General features: G+C 46.3%; 1 protein-coding gene across 2 annotated transcripts in view; it reads right to left on the bottom strand.

Moving 5' to 3' along the window:
* Window positions 1-15,287, bottom strand: part of LOC144178625 (uncharacterized) — a 436,372-nt gene that overhangs the window by 358,031 nt on the left and 63,054 nt on the right. The window lies entirely within an intron of this gene.

The following is a 15,287-nucleotide window of genomic DNA, read 5'->3' as shown; positions in this document are numbered from 1 at the left end:
GAGCTTGAAGAGCTCTATTGGACCACGCTGGTGCACCACGTTAAAAACACGCCAGGACTATATAGTCCCCGTAACCTAACCAAGAAGCCGAGCAGTCCTTTGGACACAGGCTTCAAAATAAAGTTTATCTCTCTCTCTCTCTCTCTCTCTCCCCGGAAAACACGTATTTTTCTAAACTCCGCCCAGCAACCTTGGAAAAAAGCAGTGCATTCAGGATAGAGCAGCGGAAAAGCCACGCACGATGAAAATGAGAAAGGGGTACGAAATCTAAGACCCTGCACCGAACCGCGACAGCACTCTCTGCATGTGGTGGTCCAAATTAATCCGGATCCCTCCACTACGGCGCGCCTCATTGCCTGCGCTGCGTCGGCGCGTTAATCCCTACAATCAGCTCTCTGCATGTGCTAGTGAATAGGGCCGATTTTTTAAGTCTTTGATTCTTAGTAAAAAAAATCGTGCGTCTCTACATCACTGCTTGCTGCAGTATTCTTTCTATTCCTTTTATTGCGAATCTGAAGTGCCTTCAGACCCTAATAACATAGAAAATGAAAGCATGCCCCCGGTATACGGATGGTTAATCAGGGAAGCAGTAAGGTGCGGCCGGTCTTTTTCACTCCCTGCTGTCCACCATTCCCACCTACAGGTGTCGATAGATGCTAGAATGGAGATACGTCACCTGTACACCCAGCTTAACTTATTCCCGTTACTCATCTGCAACCTGGTTTTTTCGCGCGTTCTCTTGGTGTGCACTGGATGAGTTTTTTTGTTTTTAATTACACGGGACCACTGGATTTCCATTTCGCTTAGGTATATGAAGCCTCGCTGAAGAACGTTATCAGTGTTTATTCTAATTTGTTTGCTTGGAGTAGTACAGGCTCAGTTTAAAAGTTCTATAGCTGTTAACCAAAAGGGCAACATATAATAGTGTGAATAGCATCAAAAAGGAATCGTAGAGGCTAATAGCATAGAGATCTTAATGCGTATATAAGGCGAATAGGCGCTTGGAATTAGGTGATGATCGAACAAAACTTGCGCCCGCAAACTTGAAAAACAAAATTCTATGATCGCATTGAAAGCTGGGACAGTCTTTACACATTGTGAAGGAGTGTGAGCAGCGAAAACAAAGCACGTATTTCAGAAAAATGGTAAATACATCGGTAAGAAATCATGTTTAACAATGAAAAAAAAAACTCAAAAATCTTGGTGGCAAACAGGTAGTCTCTCAGAATCTAAACCTGTTGTCTTATATTATAGGGCAGGAGGTTACTGACTACTTCATTTCCGAGCACTTCTGTCAGTATGGACACTCCGTTAACAGATTGAGACTCCGACAAAAATGGCACTTGTATACGTATAAGGGCGGATAGTCAGAACAGAGGCGGATTATTGATTACCGTCACAGAATTTGTCGCTTTCTTTTTTTCTAAACTTTAGGAATCCTGAGAGTATCCAGGCTGCCACAGTCAAAGGCATGATTCACTGGCATCCCAACACTTCTCAGAGAGACACGTTGTTTGCTATTGAATAAAATGGGAAACCACGTTATAGATGAAGGGTTGTAAAAAGTGTTAGCCATATTTGCAAGAACTACCCCGCGAGGAAGGGAGGTTCCGACGCTCCTGTACAGTAGACAGTAGATTTTGCTAAGTGGAACGTAGTGGAGAAGCTAAATTGTTACAAATCAGCTTATAACAGGATACTGTCTATAGACTTACATTAAAATGGCTACAACTCGTTAGGATGTCTCTAAGGCCTTGTATTTAAGAAGCCACAGCAACAATACATGTATCATATAAAGGTAACTCCGTTTCTGCATCAGTAGCAAACATTGCAACTATCTTGCATTGTACAAGAATCAATGTGGACAAGCATGAAAGTTTATCTATACTGATCTTTGTCTGAACTCCCAAAAATCAAAGCCTGAACACCCTCCAGGACGTGCTAGCGCATTTAACTTCGGTTACGGTGTATCTGGTTTTTAAAACGTTGTCCCCGAAATTATTATCATATGGGTCAAAATACTGGTCTTCAGCTTCTACATGGTGAGCTGAAATATAAATTTGCAGTGCCACGACAGGAAGAAATATACCTGCACTAGGTTCTTCTTTAGCAATTTGTATTTTAACAAATTTAGCAAATTGGCGAAGGGAGGCAGGTTCGAAATGGCGTGTAAGTTTTTGCTTACGCAACTTTCTCTGATTACGAGTGCGGACAAAAAACATTCAGAGCCCACGCTAATTACGCGACATACAATTTGAATACCGTTTGCACATTTCTCAAAGTGAACCTGACGCCTACGCTCATTAGTTTTAAGATTTTGTGGTCCCCGTCCGTCCTTACAAAAGAACAGGAACAATAGCCATAGAAGTAACCAGTAATTAAGCAGTGTCCATTCAGTGGCATCAATGGCCGGACTCAACCAGGAACGAGTACGGATTTCTGGGCTAGTTGGTGATGCTTTGACGAAAAATTCATAGCGCATAAAAAACAAGGACAGAGAAGAGGAGAGACAACACGCGCTCCGTGTTGTCTCTCCTCTTCTCTGTCCTTGTTTTTTTTGCGCTATGAATTTTTCGTCAACCAGGAAGTTGCCTGTACCTACAACTGAATAATGAACTCATACTTCTAGCGAACTTTAGCACAGGACGAAGAAAGAAAAGACGAAACACACGATACTTCTAGGGAACTTTAGCACAGGACGAAGAAAGAAAAGACGAAACACACGGTATACTAGCGTGTGTTTCGTCTTTTCTTTTTTTTTGTGCTGTGCTAAAGTTCGCTAGAAGTATGAGTTCATTAGTCAGCAGCAACCAACTCGCCCAACTCTCCGCTTTAATTGTCCTTCAACTGAAGCCGAATGCAAGCCTCCCCACCGAACTCCCTGTCTCGCACGTGGGTACGGTGAATCCGGGTCCGACTCGGGCTCCCTGTCGCGCCGTTAAAGAGCTCCCATTAAAACTAAGCCGCATTATCTGCAGAAATCATGCCCGCGAGAGCCGGAAATACTACCGGGTCCGAACCGACGGGAAATGCGCAGATATTGCGGTGTCCATGCGTCGTCGAAAAGGGCTTTCGCTAATCGTGACACGTGAGAAATCACCGTATACTTAACCCGTGCGTCTAATATTCCTCCTTTCCATAATGCCGCAAGCTTGGACAATTCTTTATTTCAGTTGCAATTTATAGAGCACTGCTATCACTGGACAGAGGTGACTCATAAGCGTTAGTGCATGCCATTTGTGTTGGGGCCAAAGTTGCGAATCCGCCTGACTATGCAGCTGCATGGTCATCTGCATCACGGTCGAACTGACGGACAGACAACCGTGCAAACAGACTGAGCAGAAGGAATAATGCGGAGGGCTGAAGATGAGTCTTACCACTTCTTGCGGAACTTAATAAAACCAGCAGGAAATTTCCGCTATGTGGCTGTTGACCTCATTACAGCCACTGCACTTCGTGTGTAGTATCAGGTGCCGAGAAAAATTACGTATTTTTCACCTTCAAGCGACGAAACGCACCCAGTTTTGTAGCGTAAGCTACACTGGCCGAGGTTGAGCAGTTTCGCGTGTGCCGTGAAGGGCCGTTCTGCGCAAGCGCGAGGGACATTGGATTGGACTGGATTGGCTTGGATTGACTGGGCTTGGATTGGATTGTATTGGACTGAGTTGGGTTGGATTGGATTGGATTGTATTAAAGTGGATTGTGTTGAATTGTGTTGCGTCATAGCCGCGGCAGACGCACTGGCGCCGGCGCGTGCCCAGGTGTCGCCTCAATTGCGCAGTAGCCAAGTCTGACGCTGCACCGGAGCCGCTTGATAGCCGTTTCGCGTGGCTCGTGAAGAGCCGTGCTGAGCATGCGCGAGGAGCAGTGACTGGACAGGACTGGACTCGACTGGACTGGATTGGACTGGATTGCTGAACCTTAGCTCACGCTACGTATATCCTGGCATAGCAGAGCTAAGTCACTACTAATTTTTTATTATTGTTTTATTCTTCGGGAACTACATCGGACAAAATAAAATGATTTCGGGATGCTTCCAAGCCAAGGAAAAACTAGTGTGTATTCGCATTGGCCTATTTAAAACAATACGGGTTCCCTAGAGAGTTATTCAATGTATTACTGTGCGCCGGGTCTCTCTAAAAACCTTTCCGGGATAAGACAGTAAAGTAAGAGAAGGCCAAATAGTTATTTGCGAACCGCTCGTATTGCTTGACACCTTGAGTGTGGATTATCGTGACTATCATTGCAAATCGCATGCACTCGACCCGCTACACAACCTGCGCTGTATAGCTTTAAACATTACACAGGAAAATATCCCCCGTCAGTACTTAAAAGGCAGTGCTACGTTTCCCTGACGCATTTTTAGACGTCTCTTACAACAAGACATGTGCCACAATCCTGAGGCACTGATGAAAGCCATGCAGCCAAATAATTTGAACAAATGCGGGAATCACGCAAGAATCGGGAATCGGGCGCTCTTCAACACAGCCTGGTGTTGAAGAGCGCCGTGCGGGTGGATCCGTTCCAGATTCAGCTGAATCCAACCGGGGCTCACCAACACAACCAAATGACTGTTAGTCGTTTCGGGGCTCTAGATTTTCATTACACCGCTAGGTGATTGATGGCCTGCTGGTCATGGGCCAATCCCGCTACACGATCTTTTTGAACAGTCTTGATCGGCTAGGGAACTCCGCTGGTGGGGCTGTGGCATATTTTTCTAAGCTTAGAGCTCTATTTCGCAAATGTAAGGTGCAGAGTTGGTAAACCTGACAGCGCTTAAAATTCCATCATTCCCAACCACTGCGCTCATTCCCAACCATTGCGCATTGATTGATTTTTCCCTCACAACCGACATCTAAGAACGGGACAGAAGAAGAGAGAAAAGACAGAAAAACAAATTTTCTGTTTATTTTTTGCAGTATTCCAGGCGTTCGGAATGCGGGGATCTATTCAGGTAATTTATCACCAGTAAATTGAACGCAACCAGCTTTAAGACGGGAACGAAATCCCAAGGTAAGTGATACGCGTTTCTGAATATCATATCTAACCCGCGGCACAATGTGTCATTGCCGCATCTTATCAGGATTCATTTCCTGTTTTTTTGCCTCGGCATCGCCGCATTTTTGTAGCGTCCGCTGGCCGTATTCGGTTGCCCTGACAACGATTACTTCTGTATCAGTCTCCGTATCAGTCTTAACTCTCCTATAAGGGCGCCTTACTTTTAAGTTTTTGCTATGCAATGTTCACGAACATTGCGTTTTTGCTTCAGTTCTTCGTCGTCCCCAAGATGCGTTGGCTACGCACACAGATTCGCTGTTTTCAGTAACTGAGGTCGGTGACGATGTCACCGCAGGCGGAGGCGACACAACTTCCGGTCATTTCTTTGCTGCTAACGACGTCATGGTTGTCGCTTCCGTCAAGGTTTACTGAAATTGGGCGGGATGGTTTGTACGCCAAATGACGTCACTTCTATCCTGCTGGACAACGTCGCAGTATTTCCGGCAGTGCGTTGAGGTCAATTGGTCGCAGTGACGAATGCAAGGGCCCTCCGAGTTGTTACTTTCTGTACGCACTGAGGTAATTTGTTTCAGTGCAGCTCGTCAGAACGAGGCAAACGCGTTTTTTACAGCACGTAACAGCTATTCTTGTTGGCCGAAAGGGAGGTCGATGTCTGATCTTCCAGGATAACTTTTTTGCCGCTCAAAATAGAAGTTTCTGAACGAAGAAGGCGGAGAATAATCATAGCATGTGGCCGCAGTAATAAGGAGCAAATGGACGGTCTTATGAGAGAACCTCCACGCTTTCACAGACAGCGATTCATCACATCAGTTTGTATTTCAAACGCCCCTAAAGCAAGGGGACGCACCGAACAACGTCATGAGTTAAACGGCACATAACTGACTGGAGAGGGCATGGAAGAAATAAAGCCTCTACCTTGTCATCCTTAGCGGGTTTCTTAATTTGCGCCGTAATTCTAGCATCTCAAAGAACGCCTAACAAAGCCTGTACTCTCTACATCGATCCTTTCTCCCTGTCTGTTCAACCGCCCCAAATTTTACCTTCTGTTTCATTCACCCGTTTATTTTCTCTTCGGAGCAGACGCCCTTCTTACTAAAAGCCCCAACGCACCCATGTAGTTTGTTGACGTTTTTCGCAGAGCAGGCAAATGAATTTGGTGCTGCGTTCAATCTTCTACGGGATCACGTTTATTGCGTATGTGTGTATTTGCTACATCCTCATCCCTGCCGCCTTTGCTTGCAGCTTGTTTTCTGTGAGCACCAAAGAAAAGCCCGAGCCGCCGCGGTAGCTCAGTAGCTAAGGCGTTCTGCTGCTGAGCACGGGGAAGCCGGTTCGATTCCCGTCCGCGGCGGGCGTCTTTCTCATGGAGGCGAAAAGCAAAAACGCCCGTGTGTTCGAGATTTCGGCGCACGTTAAAGATCCCTAGGTGGTAAACGTTAACCTTGAAGCCTCCACTGCAGCGCGCATCATCGCCTGTGAAGCGTCGGTGCGTCAAACCCTACAATCAATCAATCAATCAATCAATCAATCAATCAATCAATCAATCAATCAATCAATCAATCAATCAATCAATCAATCAATCAAAAGACAAGCACAGTTGGGCAATAGATAAACAAACGGCAAAAAGAGGGAAAGGAACTGTGCGGGAGGATGCGATATCCGGCAAGGTTGGTTTGATCTGCTTACTAGTGTCATATGTGTGCTCAGCCGCCCACCTTTATCTTGTGCGTGTTTAAAGCGGGTCTCATTTTTATACTTAGTTAATCTCCTACTCCATTATTTTCATCTCGATGATGGTTGGTGTTTCATGGCGCAAGGCCAACGAGGGCAAAGAGCGCCAGAAAAGAAGTTATATAATGAAGCGAAGTGATTACCACAAAAAGGTAGGTGTAAAAACATGTAAATCGAACATAGTAAAATCAATTAAAGGTAATGGTGATGGCTGGTGTATAGGGCCAGATTTGATTATGCGTGATATGAGATAAGGTTTAAAAACTTAACATCTGACAAATAATCAAACACACGTTTCATAGAAACACTGGCATCGTCACCTAGAAACAGCGATGGATATAGTGGGATATGTTGTCTGTAGAGTTCTCTGAAGTGTTTGTGTCGTGTTGTGTGAAGTGCCTTGCATGTTATTAGTATGTGGACTACGGATAGGCCCTCCCCGCACCTGCTACACAGGGGTCTTGGAGATCCCGTGAGCAGGTGGGAATGTGTTGCATGCGTGTGGCCTATCCGTAATCGAGCCAGGGTAACTTCGTTGTGTCTGTTGTATCAGTGGTGTATGCTCCCAAGAGTGGCTTTATAATGTGTAGTTTGTTGTCAGTCTGTTGATTCCAGTGTGCTTGCTATGTTGTGCGAAGGTGTTGTCTGATGTGTGATTTGAGGTCGGTGTAGGGTATTGTTGTTATGTCAACGGTAGTTGTAAGGGCAGCAGCGGCCGCCATTCGGTCTGCGGTCTCATTACCTGGAATTCCAGAGTGCCCTGGCACCCAGCACACGGTCACCTCAAGCTTTAACGCATGCACAGACATAAGAGTACTAATGAGAACATTGACCACATGGTTTTTAGACTTCTGTGAGGATAATGTACGCACAACACTTAAAGAATCAGTATAAATTACAGATTTCGGAATTCGACTTAGAACAATATGTTGAACTACAAGAAGTATGCCATAGGCCTCTGCCGTAAAGATACTTGTATTTCTATTCATAGTTCTACAGACATTAAAGGTGCCACCATGCGCAGCACAGGAAACAGTTGTGGCAGTTTCTGAAGCACCCGTGTAAAATTCAGCGCACTTATATTTGTGCTGCAGGGACAAGAAATGTTGCACGATCGCGCTTCTAGGCACTCTGTTTTTCTCGACACTTATAAAAGATACATCACATGATATCGGGCGAAGCTGCCACGGTACTAGAAGTTCAGTAGCGGAGGTTTTGATGGTGTCTGAGAACATGACATCAAGTTGCGACGCTTCTTCTCTTACTCTGAAAGCGAAGGGAGCAGAGACTGATGGACGATTAGTAAGAAGTTGAGATATGGATGTAGCATAAAAAACTGATGTAAAAGGATGGTGAGGCATTGATGAGATTTTAAAAGCATGAAGCAGGTCTGCGTAGGCTCGCTGACGTTCTAGGCTCCATTTGTTGCACTCTACATACAGACTTTCGACTGGACTAGTCCGAAAGGCACCACATGACAAGCGGAGCCCTAGATGGAGCACAGGGTCCAGCATTCTGAGGGATGTTTTAGTGGCTGACCCATAGACAACGCTACAATAGTCCAGTCGGGAGCCTATCAAGCTGGTAAAAACACGTAAAAGAAGTTGTTTGTCAGCACCAAAAGAAATGTGCGACAGAACCTTCAGGATAGTCATTGTTTTTAAGCATTTATGTTTTAGTTGTTTTATGTGTGGGATAAATGTGAGCTTTTCGTCAAAGATTATACCTAAGAACTTGTGTTCTTTCTAACCAGGAATCGAGACACCAGTGAGATGAATGTCTGGATCCAGCCGGATGCCACGCCTCTTGGAAAACAAGACACAAGTGCACTTTCCTGGATTAAATTTAAAACCGTTGCTGTCTGCCCAACCAGCTAGCTTGTTAACACCAAGCTGGACTTGGCGCTCGCAGACAGACAGGTTACAAGACTTAAAGGATAATTGAACGTCGTCTACATAAATGGAGCAGGAAATCGATGGTGGTAGCGCCTTACGAAGAGAATTCATTTTTACAATAAACAAAGTGCAACTCAAAACTCCACCTTGCAGCACGCCGTTTTCCTGCACATGAACCCTAGAAAGTGCAGTTCCAACTCGCACGCGAAACGTTCTTTCAGACAGGTAACTGGCAAAGGTGTTCATCATGTTACCCGACATGCCAAATGACTTCAAGTCGCTAAGGATGCCGTACCGCCAAGCAGTATCGTACGCCTTTTCAAGATCAAAGAAGACTGTCATACAGTACTGCTTGTGGAGGAAAGCATCTTTGATATAAGACTCTAATGCAACGAGTTGATCGTTGGTAGATCGCCCCGCCCTGAAGCCCACCTGGCAGCTCTCGAGAAGACCATTGTACTCTAAGAAGTACACAAGTCTCCTGCTTATCATCTTCTCGAAGAGCTTACACAGGCAGCTTGTCAGGGCAATGGGGCGATAACTGGCAGGAGAGGAAGGGTCCTTCCCTTCCTTTAGGACAGCCACTACTATGGCCTCCCTCCAAGAGCGAGGAATGTGCCCCGAAAGCCATATTTTATTGTATAGGTGTAAGAGTGTTTCAAGAGTGTCTGGGTGTAGGTGCTGTATCATGGTGTATGTAATCTTATCTGCGCCTGGAGTTGAAGGTTTGCACGTGCTCAGGGCAGCCTTCAACTCATAGAGAGTGAATTCAGTTGTAAGAAGTTTTTGATTTGTCTTTGTCGTGTAAGGGCTTTTTTTCTGCAGATGTTTTGTGTTTCATGAAAGTGTTTGTGTAGTGTGCTGAACTAGACACGTGTTCGAAGTGTTGTGCAAGTGTGTTAGCCTGGTCTTCCAGTGTGTCCCCTGTTGTGCTAACCAGGGGCAGGCTGTGTGTCTGTTGTCCTTTGAGCTTGCGTACACGTGTCCAGACTTTGTGTGTGTCTGTGTATGAATTAATGGATGTCAAGAAGGTGTGCCAACTCTCTCGTTTTGCCTCACGGCGCACACGTTTTCCAAACGCCTTGGCCCGTTTGAACAAAATAAGGTTACTCGACGTGGGGTACCGACGAAGGATACCCCACGCCTTGTTCTGGGCCTCTCGCGCCCGCCTACAGTCCTCATTCCACCACGGCCTCCTCTGGTTGCACGGGGCACCAGAGGCGTGGGGAATGGACTTTTCGGCGGCGTCGAGGATGTGCCCCGTGAGGAGTTGGGTAGCTTCTTCAACGTGTAGGTGTCCTATGGATGTGTGGTGTAGTTCCGATGTCTCTGTAAATGTGTTCCAGTTAGCTCGTGCTTCATTGAACCTATTATGGGAAGATGAACTGCTTGGGCCTTTACCTATATATGTTAGTGAAGTGGGGAAGTGGTCACTGCCATATGGGTTTGTGCCCACTCCCCACTCAAGACATGGAAAGAGAATTGCCGAACCAATAGCCAAGTCAAGATTTGAGTATGTATTGTGTCCTATGTTATGGTATGTAGGCTGTTTCTTGTTGAAAAGGCATGCTCCAGTGGACGTTAAAAACTTCTTTATCAGGCGACCTCGGGCATCCGTGCGAGAAGAGCCCCAAAGAGAATTGTGTGCATTGAAGTCGCCTGTTAAGATGTACGGTTCAGGAAGCTGGTCGACCAGCGCCTCAAAGTCAGAGCTCAGAAGTGCAAGATCAGGAGCGATGTAGATGGAGCATACCGTTATCAACCTATTAAAAATTATTGTGCGGACGGCTACAGCCTCAAGGACGGTGTTCAAGGTGACAGGGTGGCATGCTAAGGATTTGCGGGCGATTATGGCCACACCGCCAGAAGAGTGTGTGCAGCCATGCCTGTCTTTCCTGTATACCAGGTAATTTTTCAAGACATTTGTGTTTTTGGAATTCAGATGTGTTTCCTGGACACACATTAAACTTGGCTGGTTGGCATGCAGAATCTCATGCAAGTCGTCAAGATTATTCAGAAGGCCTCTGCAGTTCCATTGAACTATGTTTTCTCTTCCCATTATTATGTGTTCAGAGCTACTTGAGTGTGATTATTTATGTAGGGTCTTTCGGGGCTTGGACTCTTGGGAGGGGCTTTCTGGCCTTCTCTACTGACCTGGACGTCGCAGCCCGTTCCTTCCGCTGCCATGAAAGCCAGAAGGGCTCGACGTCCATGTCGTCATCTGAAGGCAAGGGGGTGCCCAGCGGACTAGGCCCCCTTGAAGTGGTACCCTTTCGGGAGTTCTTTGCCTGCGCTGCCAGTGCCGAAGGCGTGGGGAGCACGACAGGTGGCACAGGCCGTGAGGCAGGGGAGGGGTTCGCTGCGACTGCCTCCGTCTCCATCTCCGTGCCCTTGCGTGTGCTTTGGGCCGGTGGAGAGGAAGCAGTGGATGCAGCGGCATCCCCAACAGACGTTGCCACCACAGCCGCTGCTGGGTGAGCGAGCGGTGCAGGGGCTGGTTGGGCTGCCTGGGGCAACCCTGGGGGGGGGGCGGGACCAAGTCCGACTCGCGGTACTGGGTCCCCGCCGAAACCAGACGCCGCTCCGCCCCCCGGCGAGCTGCGTCGGCGTACCTGCCCAGAGGGAAGGAGACGAACCTCTTTCGCGCCCCGGGGAGGGTGATGTTCTCGTTTACTTTCAAGGCAATAATCTGTTTCTCTTGTTTAAACTTCTCACAACTTCTGGAATAGGCAGCATGCGGTCCCTGGCAGTTCGGACAGGTGAAGTGCTCAGATTCACAGTTATCGGTTGGATGATCTTGTGCTGCACATTTGGCGCACGTCAGTTTCCCACGACAAGAGTTTGTGCCGTGGCCAAACCGCTGACACTTATAGCAGCGGTGTGGATTCGGCACGTAGGGTCGGACCGGACATCTAACGAAGCCTGCGTTGACCGACTCAGGAAGTGTTGAGTGGTCAAACGTCAAAATGATGTGTTTGGTAGGTATGATTTGATCGTTTCGGCGTATGGTTATTCGCCTCACTGCCGTCACGCCCTGATCATGGAGGCGCTCGAGCAGATTGGCTTCAGTTTCACTTATAAGATCGGGATCAGAGATCACGCCTCGGCAGCTATTAAGGCTGCGATGAGGCGTGATCTTGATGTCAACATTGACCATGCGCGTTTGGGAAAGGAGGTTTGCGGACTGCTGTTTGTTATCTACCTCAATCAAAAGTTCTCCCGTTTTCAGTTTCTTAGCCTTGTACAACTTTCCAACAAGGTTTTCAAGATACTTGGAGATTAGAAAGACGGACTGGGAAGTGATTGGTTTTGTCTTGTCAACAGATTCCATGATCAGAAAGCGCGAGAAATTATCGGGCTTTGGGAGCGAGATTGATTGCAACGGAGGAAAAGGTACTTCGGTTCGGCCCCTTTTCGGGGGCCTATCACATCTGAGGGGGGGGGGGGGTTGTAAAATGCCATATGATACATTGGAAAGCAGGGAGACGGGGGTACTTTCTTCTTTGACCTTACCCTGGTAGTCAAAGAGGTCCCGGAGCTCCCTGCCTGGTAGACAGGCAGGGAGCCCATCGGCCGGAGCTTGACAAAGGCTCCGACGGCCACCGTTCACGGCTTCTAACCCTTCACCTTTCAACTTCTAGCCACGGTAGGTAACAACTTAAGTATGGGGGGGCTGGGGGTACGCGGTGTCGCCACTCACCGTCACCAAGATTACTCAAGGTGCCCCGTGCGGGGCATTATTTTCATCTCACGTTCACGCAAAAGTCTTCGATTTTTTTACGACGCTTCCTCGATTACAAGTACACCGAAGGGTCCCAGATCTCTATATTTTTTCGAGTTTGAAGTGGTGGTACTTAATAAATTTATTTTAGTATTTAAGGCAAGCAGACGTGCACTTATTTCGAGCGCGTAAACTCCTCCGTCGTCACCTATAACTTCGAGAAAGTAAGTAAATTGCTCCTACTTTTTTTTCGGTTGCCACTTCATTCTTCCCCTCGTACCCACTCCAGCCGCAAGAGAAGCGATCTCATTCTTTTCAACCTCGGCGTAACCAAGCTCTGCAGTTAGGATGCTAAATATTTTGAGGCATTGAAGACCAAAAAAATAAATTATGCATACTTTTTACACGGGACAGACGAAAATAATAACGAGTTTTCAGCGCCAAGATCCTCGTGTATATATGCATTGAAGCAAGCAGTCTATAAAATATTATAACGATGCAGTAGTGGCCCCGTTGCCGTATTTAAGAACACTTGTCCTGGCCCTTTCGCGCTTGCTAAAATAGGCGACAGGTGACAAGTTCGGCTTGTTTGGACGCTAACATCTGAGATTTGTAAGCGCAGCCTCGGGGAAAAGCAAAAAAGGATAGCTTCAGGCACTGGTGCAGGTCAGGAAAGAGTGCTGGGCTCATTTTGCGTGACAGTTGCTGAGAGCACAAAACTTCGTGTAGGTGGCTCCTATATTTCTTCTTTGACTTCTTTGGCCTGAAGTTTTGTCTGATCCTTTTGTGGGATAGCTGTTTAGTGTATGTGGGATTCCACACTAGAATTGACCAACGTTTTATTGAGTTTCTTTCCCTAGGAAGATCGCCTAGTGACAAATCTGCACGCTGCCTGTTCGGTACGGTACTTTGAAATTGTCACCCACACACTCTCTCGCTCGCGTGCTCGCTAGCTTGAATACGCGGTTCTTCGCTGGCTTACCTGAAATAAAGGTTCGGCTTCGTATTTTTTGCTCACGGGCACTTTCTTAAGCCAACTGCCTTTACTTCGTATAGTTACATACATGTACGTGCTTCAAACGTTATTTCGACGTGCTGCCTAAATAAATAAATAAATATCTTAATAGCACTGTTCGTGAATATCAAGAAGGTGACAACTTGAACACTGCATTTAAAATAGAGCCGTTATGTATTGTACATTTTTGTACCAGATACGCTACTTACCACACTTTAGACGAGGTCAAGTTTACGAAAATTTCACCAAAATTAAAGCGATTGAAAAACGATCAAAGATGGGAGTTTTCTCCTGAATAAGCGACTCGAAATGAAGAAGAAACAAAGCCTCGACGGCTGTCTTTACTGGAAAAAACCTTGTTCACGAGTAGTTAATTTAAAGCCGAGGAAAGAAAAATAACGTGCTTTCTCACTAACACCGCTAAAAGGCACACACTTCACGACTCTTTTGTGTTGCTCACTTGAGGTCGTTTTTATATCGCTCAACACCAAATTCCCGCGGAAGAAACAAACTCGACATGAACCTCCGAAGTTGTAATCTTGTTACCCCTCAAGCGCCGGACTTTTCTGCCCGCAAATGACTGGGCGGTGACGTCGTTGCCTCTTTGCTTTTAAGACTCCAAAAACGATAAGGATAAAAGAATTTTCACTCTGGATTTTACAAGCCAACAATCAAGACCCCAGTGAACAACATCAGTGAAGGCATCACTTTGTAGGCATCAGTGGAACAAATTTAGTGCTGTCGACATTTGCTGTGACTTTCTGAGAGAAGAATAAAAACACATATAGTGCGCTGAAAATAAAGTGCAGGGTGTTTTTTAGATGTTTGAGGCTGCGCTAGACTTTTGACTTGCCGCTGTTTTTCTTAGGGCACCAGTACTACGAAGGTGGTAGGTCTATGTCCTATTGAAACTTTTACACCATTCGCACCCAGTGATGCATTAGACAAAAGTGCGAGAGATTGATTTTCAGCAGGTAGTTGCAGCATGCGTACGTTTGCTTCCTTCCTTTCAAAACAAATAGATTTAAATATGAGTTCCCCTTGCTAGGTATACCATAAAATCTTTGAGTGCGGTTTTCTAATTTTTGGTAGGTGTTACGTAGGCTCGTAACGTTCCCTCGTTGATAGCATTAGAACGGGACAGAGATGATGCCTAGATGCAAGGAATGTCTTCGCAAACGCAATGTCCTCTTTCTAAAAGAACAAAATATACCTCACTACTGCTTTATGATGGAGATTATTAAGCGTCAATGGGAGGAAGCTTTATTACGGTGTCTTTTCGCATGCCGTTCCTAATTATAAAACAAGAAAACAAAAGAAAGCGGAAAGTTTGCCAAACTTGACTCCAGTTGGTGACGCCTTGTGTCGGGAACGTGATAAAGAAGCGAAATTAAAAGCTGAGCGATTTAGTAAAGACAATATTCAGAGAAGCATGACGTTGGGTAGAGTGAGTGCTCTTCAAGCCACCTCATTTGTTCAAGCAGGCAAAATCGCGGCATCCAAGGGATAAGCGAATGTGGCCAGGGAAAATGCAAGGCTGTGAGAAAGCACAAATAAAAACGGGTTCTATACGACTCTCGTCCTCGCAGGCTCTCTTGTCCTGCTGGCTAGACCCTGTGCACGTTAATTATAACAAAGAGCTTGTTGCAGCAATTAGGTACTAACGGAGCTGGCGACCGCGTTCCCTGGTGTCCGAAGAAAGAAGTACTGATAGATTTAGACGCTGAGCGTGTGAAATGCTTACTCGAAATAACGCTCAGACAACACTTTCGGGCTCGCTGGAGACACAACTAACGCAGACAAAAACCATAGAGAGAGAGAGAGAGAGAGAGAGAGAGAGAGAGAGAGAGAGAGAGAGAGAGAGAGAGAGAAATTAGGGCCATTTCCACTAGCGTGAAACCTGGAA

This window comes from Haemaphysalis longicornis, unplaced genomic scaffold (assembly GCF_048455015.1).
Source record: "Haemaphysalis longicornis isolate Haplotype H1 unplaced genomic scaffold, Haemaphysalis longicornis Haplotype H1 scaffold_4, whole genome shotgun sequence".
NCBI lineage: Eukaryota > Metazoa > Arthropoda > Arachnida > Ixodida > Ixodidae > Haemaphysalis > Haemaphysalis longicornis.
This window is presented reverse-complemented; position numbering and strand designations above follow the sequence as displayed.